Genomic DNA, 6,330 nt, shown 5'->3' with positions numbered 1-6,330 from the left:
ATGGCCTCAACACCGCAACGCCCATCTCTCCCATCGCAGTCCCCATCGCCGCCGTTGTGACGCACTGAACGGCCTCCAATTTCGCATCCTTCCCGCCGCGTACGTCGCCACTTACATGCGCTGTACCGCGGAATGCTTACGTGCGCGACACGCAGTCTCTGCTCCCCTCATATCCCCCAGGCTCCAAACGAAGAGGGGAATAAGAGAGTGACCCGAAGGAGAAGGGAGCGGGATACTCACCCATGGTCGGCGTCGACCCGCTGCACCCATCGCCGAACATGCCTCTGACTCGCTCTCGGACCATCCGTCCATCCTTTCTATACCCCTCCCCGTACCGCCCCATCGTTTTGCTCTGACCGCTCTCCACGTCTCGCCCACCGCATGTCCATGCTCTCCGTTCCGCGATGCCCCTTAGAACCCTACGAACCCTGCACCCCCCTCCAAATTTCCCCGTCTCGCACAGCTCCCTGTATGCCGTTTACCGCAAAGAAGCCACGTTCATGATACCCAGCCTTCCATCCAGACGTCCGCGCTCACACGCCCACCGCCCGCGCGCCACCGCCGACGACACCCCCCGCGCGAAGACGGGCCTCGAGCACGCGTGCCCGCCCGCAGATAGGACCCGCCTGTGCCGGGCCGACACGCGGCGGCTTCTCGCTGACGGCGATGTGGTCCAGCTGACGGTCGTACCTGTGCCCGGGCTCTCCTGCGCGAGGACGAGGCGGGGCAGGCGGTGGTCTCTGGACACTGAGCAGCGGAGGCGGTGTGCATGCGCAAGGCGTCGGCTGCCGCGGTGGGCGAGGGACGCAGGGTGAGCGCGATTGGACCCCGCGCGGCTGCCTTGAGGTCATCAAAATCAGCGCCGCTTTGGCTCCGACTTGAAGGGCGTCGGGAGCTTTTGCATATGAAAAGCACAAATGCACAACTGAAATTCCTCTCGCTTTCAAATTCCAACACTGACGCGTCGTCGCCGAGGCGTACGCCATTTGTCTCCTCTTCCGGCTACTCTGTCGTGTATTCGTCACTTCCATCATTCCCCATCATCCCCACTACTGGCCTCCACACTCTCATCGCTACCGTCTTCATCGTCGTCCTCGTCCCCCTCGTCGAACACCACCCCAGGAAACTCCTCCCCGTCCGGCACCCGCCCCAGCTCGAGCGCGAGCCAGTTCGTGCCCGCCGCGTCCAGCCAGCGCACGACCGCGGTGACGTGCAGCATCCCGTACCCGTCCTCGAACCGGCCCGTGAGCGTGCGCGGGGTCGTGATCCGCCACCGCCCCGCCATCCGGTCCAGCGCCGCGGCCCGCGCGCGGTGCTGCGCCCAGAGCAGGTTCCCGAGCGCGTGCGCGAGCGTGAAGCCCTCGCCGGGGTACACCGTCAGCGGCGGGTCCGCGGGGCGCGTGTGCGCCCACACGTCGTGGTTCTGCGCGGGCGGACCGAGGGTCAGCGGTGCCCCGGCGAAGCACGAAGAAGCGAGCTCGGAGGTCGGAGGCACAGCACCGGTGTTCAATATTCAATGTTCGAGCACTCACCACCGGCGTCGGCCAGAAGTGCATGCGCGCGGGCGCGCCGCTCGGGACGCGCGCGTGCGCGTGCGCGGCGTCCGTGCACACGTCCGCCGTCGCGAACGGGAGGCGCGCGCACGCCGCGCAGCGCACGGGGGCGACCATGTCCGCGCTGAGGTCGTCGTGCGCGTCGCGGATCATGTTCGCGAGGCGCGCGGGGTAGTCGTCCGGGTGCCAGTGCTGGAACGCGCCGAGCCGGATGCGGCCGCCGTTGGGCCATTTGAAGGCGATGGGGTAGCGTGTGTGAGGGTTGAGGGGGTCGAAGCCTGGGGCTGTGTGGGGAGCGGGAGCAGGGTGGTTTTCTCGACGACGTACTGAGTTCAAACATGGAAATATGTGTTGTTGGACTGACTCAGAGATAGTTGGAGGCCTGAAAGCGTGAGCGTCGCGCGATGTGACGATAGGGATATGAGCGGGAGGAAGCTGCGAGGAATGAAGATGCACTCTATCCATGCTGATATACCGAGTTGCATCCGCTTGAGAGCCACTGAAGGAGTTGTGGCCACTGACCAAGCGGACGGAACGAGTCGTCGGTGGCCGCGACCACAGTAATCCATACCACTGCGAGTGCGCTCAATTGGTTCCTCTTGAGTGAGGGAGCACAAACGTCCGTTCAGAGTGTACTGACCTGGTGTCGTGCTTTTTTCTACAGATGTGTGCTTTAAGCGACGGGCCTCCACAATATCAAGGCGTGCTGAGCGAGTAATGACATCTACATTGAAAAAATTGCAGGTCAGATGAGAGACGGAAGGGACAGCGTGTACCACGGCTTACTTTGGACTAAATCTCCTGTCGTAGCAGGAATACGATGATATCACCTTGACCTAAAAGTACTTGTTCGTACCGGATGATTCCAAGGACGTCTGTGGCATTGAAGACACATGCACCAGGTGGTAACAGAAAAGTCCAGCTGACTGGTTGGAAATCGAACGACCAATAAGGAATTTGTTGGACTGGAGGCCGTTTCTTCGTAGAACATCTGGGCGCGATTTGACTGCCATGTGTTCTCCCATCTTCTGCGCTAAGTGGCAGGGAAAACCACAGAAGAACCATTGCCAAGAACCAAACAGAGTACTAGTTGTCCGTACTACAGAGCGCTGACGTTAGGTATTTCAAACTTGACCTGTAATTGGTCAGAAGCGCACCTCGTAGGCCAGGAATTTGTCGAGTGTCCTCCGATCGCACATGGTGTGCGACCATTGTAGTGACAGGTGTGCGAGTATTTTCTTGACAGTCTCCGCCGGGAGTCGAACGCGCGTCCTTCCGGCGCTCCATGGCGGAAATGCTGACATGAGGGGCAATCGCCGAACGGAGACGTTTCGGCATCGCCGGTGACCAGCGGTGACCTCATCCCAACCTCGTTCGCGCCGTGCTGGTGGAGGTAGAGCGATCGACGCCGATCCTCTGTGTATTTCATAGCCAGATATATAGTCGACCCTCAGTCGCTCTCAGCAACCCATCCAACACCAACCACACCCACCAACAGCCAACAGCCAACAGCCAACATGTCCAACCCCTGGGCCCAGCCTCCCCACCCCGCGACCAACCTCGGCCGCCACCGCCCCCTCGCCCCTGCGTGCGGCCTGCACGTCTCGCCCCTCCAGCTGGGTGCGATGAGCATCGGCGACAAGTGGGCTCAGTTCGGGATGGGCGCGATGGACAAGGAGTCCTCCTTCAAGCTCCTGGACGCGTTCTACGAGGCTGGCGGGAACTTCATCGACACGGCGTCGAACTACCAGGACGAGACGTCCGAGCAGTTCATCGGAGAGTGGATGGAGACGCGCGGGATCCGCACGCAGATGGTCATCGCGACCAAGGTGAGCTGGGTGCTGTATCGTGTGTGTATGGAACACCGCTGACGTACGGACGGCCTACAGTACTCGACGAACGCCAAGCGCGGTCGGACGGACATCAAGCAGCAGACGGCTTGGGCTGGCAACAGCTTCAAGACGATGCGCGTCAGCGTCGACGAGGCGTTGGAGAAGCTGCGCACGTCGTACATCGACATTTACTACGTCCACTGGGTACGCAACCGTCTGCCTCCTTCTCCTACCCTTCTGTCGCGCTGACCTCACATTCGCAGTGGGACTACACGACCCCGATCGAAGAGGTCATGGACGGCCTCCACCAGCTGGTGATGTCCGGCAAGGTCCTTTACCTGGGCATCTCCGACACGCCCGCCTGGATCGTGGCGTCCGCGAACCGGTACGCGCGCATGGTGCACAAGACGCCCTTCGTCATCTACCAAGGCTCCTGGTCCGTCTTGGACCGCGACTTCGAGCGGGACATCATCCCGCTCGCGCGGCACGAGGGCATGGCGCTCGCGCCGTGGAACGTCCTCGCGGGCGGCAAGATCCGCACGGACGCGGAGGAGCAGGCGCGCCTCGACAGCGGCGAGGGAGGGCGCGGGACGTTTGGGCCGTGGATGCGGAACGAGCGCGAGAAGGCGGTGGCGAAGGTCCTCGAGGAGGTCGCCAAAGAGGCCGGCACCGACTCCATCCAAGCGGGTGAGCCGTCCCGTTTTTGCGGGAGACGCAGCTTTTTTTGACTGACGACACGGTCCGCAGTGGCGATCGCGTACGTGATGCAGCGCACGCCGCACGTGTTCCCCATCATCGGCGGGCGCAAGGTCGAGCACCTGCACGGGAACATCAAGGCGCTCTCGATCGCGCTCTCGGAGGAGCAGATCCAGAAGATCGAGGCGGCGTCGCCGTTCGACAAGGGCTCGCTGTACAACATCTTCGTGAGTTTTACCGTCCAGCCGCTCTACGTCGACGCTGACCGCCGCAAAACAGGGCGACGGCTCCGACTACGGCGCCTTCCACAAGTCCGCCGGTCACTTCGACCGCTGGCCGACTGCCCCGGCTCTCCGCCCGAAGGCGCAGTAAGTTGAACCGCTACTAGTCCGGAGGCACCTTCCGTCGGAGCCGGCGGCGGGATCCCTGGATGGTGGCGTTTTTGTTGCACCCACTCACCACTCAGTCTTGTAAATCAAAGTCTCATCGTCCACAGTGCTATCACTACTGTGTCTGACAAATAACAATGTTGTTCCAAGAAGGAGTTGTGTGCTAAGCACGGCCACCAGCTGAAGCCTACCTTGGCACACGTTGGCCTCCCGCACGCCGGGAGCGGTTAGTAGTCTCGTCGGGACCGGCCTGCCTTTCTCGAAGGGCCTCGTGGATTTTCTAACGCAAATAGAACAAATGGATCACGTCATGGTTGATTGGAAACAATACGAGTCTAACATCCCTAAGCGCCTGGCCGAGGCACGCTTCTGACGGGAAATGCGTATACTTACACCGCATGCATTCAGAGCTGACAGCGTATGCGCCGTGCGGAGACCCGCGCATGTGGCCTGCGCCCACCCACGCCAACATGCGGATGCATTCTACTGAGTCTTCGGGCGGATGGCCTGGGCAGGCGGCCAGCGGTCGAAGTGGCCGGCGTACTTGTGGAAGAAGCCATAATCCGAGCCGTCGCCCTACGGGAACAACGATAAGCCATGCGACGGTCTGACCCAGGTCCCAGGGAGGGGAACTCACGAAGGCGTTGTACAGCGAGCCCTTGTCAAAGGGCGAAGCCGCCTCGATGCGCCGGATGTGCTCGTCCGTGAGCGCGATGTCGAGCGCCTTAACGTTCCCCAGGAGGTGCTCGACCTTGCGCCCGCCGATGATGGGGAACACGTATGGCGTCTTCTGCATCACGTACGCGATCGCCACTGCGCAGCGCCCCGCGCACAAGCCGTCAGCCTCTGCAGAACCCCGCACGGCACCCGCCGCAGCCGCGACTCACCCGCCTGGACCGAGTCCGTGCCGACCTCCTTCGCGACCGCCTCGAGCACCGCGCACACCGCCCTCTCCCCGTCGCTCCGCAGCCACCCGCCGAGCATCGCGCGCCCGCCCTCGCCCGAGTCGACGCGCGCCTGCTCCTCCGCGTCCGTGCGGACCTTGCCGCCCGCGAGGACGTTCCACGGCGCGAGCGCCATGCCCTCGTGCCGCGCCATTGGGATGATGTCCCGCTCGAACGTGCGCTCGAACACGTTCCACTCGCCCTCGTAGACGACGAAGGGCGTCTTGTGCGCCATGCGCGCGTACCGGTTCGCAGAGCTGACGATCCACGCGGGGGTGTCGGAGATCCCAAGGTAGAGGACCTTGCCGGACATCACCAGCTGGTGGAGGCCGTCCATGACCTCTTCGATCGGGGTCGTGTAGTCCCACTGGGGAGTCAAATTGTCAGTGAACGTGACGGAGGGGCGTGCACACCGAACTTGGGAGAGACGCACCCAGTGGACGTAGAGGAGGTCGATGTACGACGTGCGTAGCTTCTCGAGAGCCTCATCGACGGTGACGCGCATCGTCTTGAAGCTGTTGCCAGCCCAAGCCGTGTGCTGCTTAATGTCCGTCCGCCCGCGCTTGGCGTTCGTCGAGTACTGTAGGCCGTCAGTACGTCAGCCGTGTTCCCATGTGCAGAGGATACAACCCACCTTGGTAGCGATAACCATCTGCGTGCGGATCCCGCGCGTCTCCATCCACTCTCCGATGAACTGCTCAGACGTCTCATCCTGGTAGTTCGATGCCGTGTCGATGAAGTTCCCGCCTGCCGCGTAGAACGCATCGAGGAGCTTGAACGAAGACTCCTTGTCCATCGCGCCCATCCCGAAGTCAGCCCACTTGTCGCCGATGCTCATCGCACCGAGCTGGAGGGGCGAGACGTGCAGGCCGCACGCAGGGGCGAGGGGGCGGTGGCGGCCGAGGTTGGTCGCGGG

The sequence above is a fragment of the Epithele typhae genome, assembly GCF_022376455.1.
Source record: "Epithele typhae strain CBS 203.58 chromosome Unknown BXZ73scaffold_402, whole genome shotgun sequence".
NCBI classification, from domain to species: domain Eukaryota; kingdom Fungi; phylum Basidiomycota; class Agaricomycetes; order Polyporales; family Epitheliaceae; genus Epithele; species Epithele typhae.
This window is presented reverse-complemented; position numbering follows the sequence as displayed.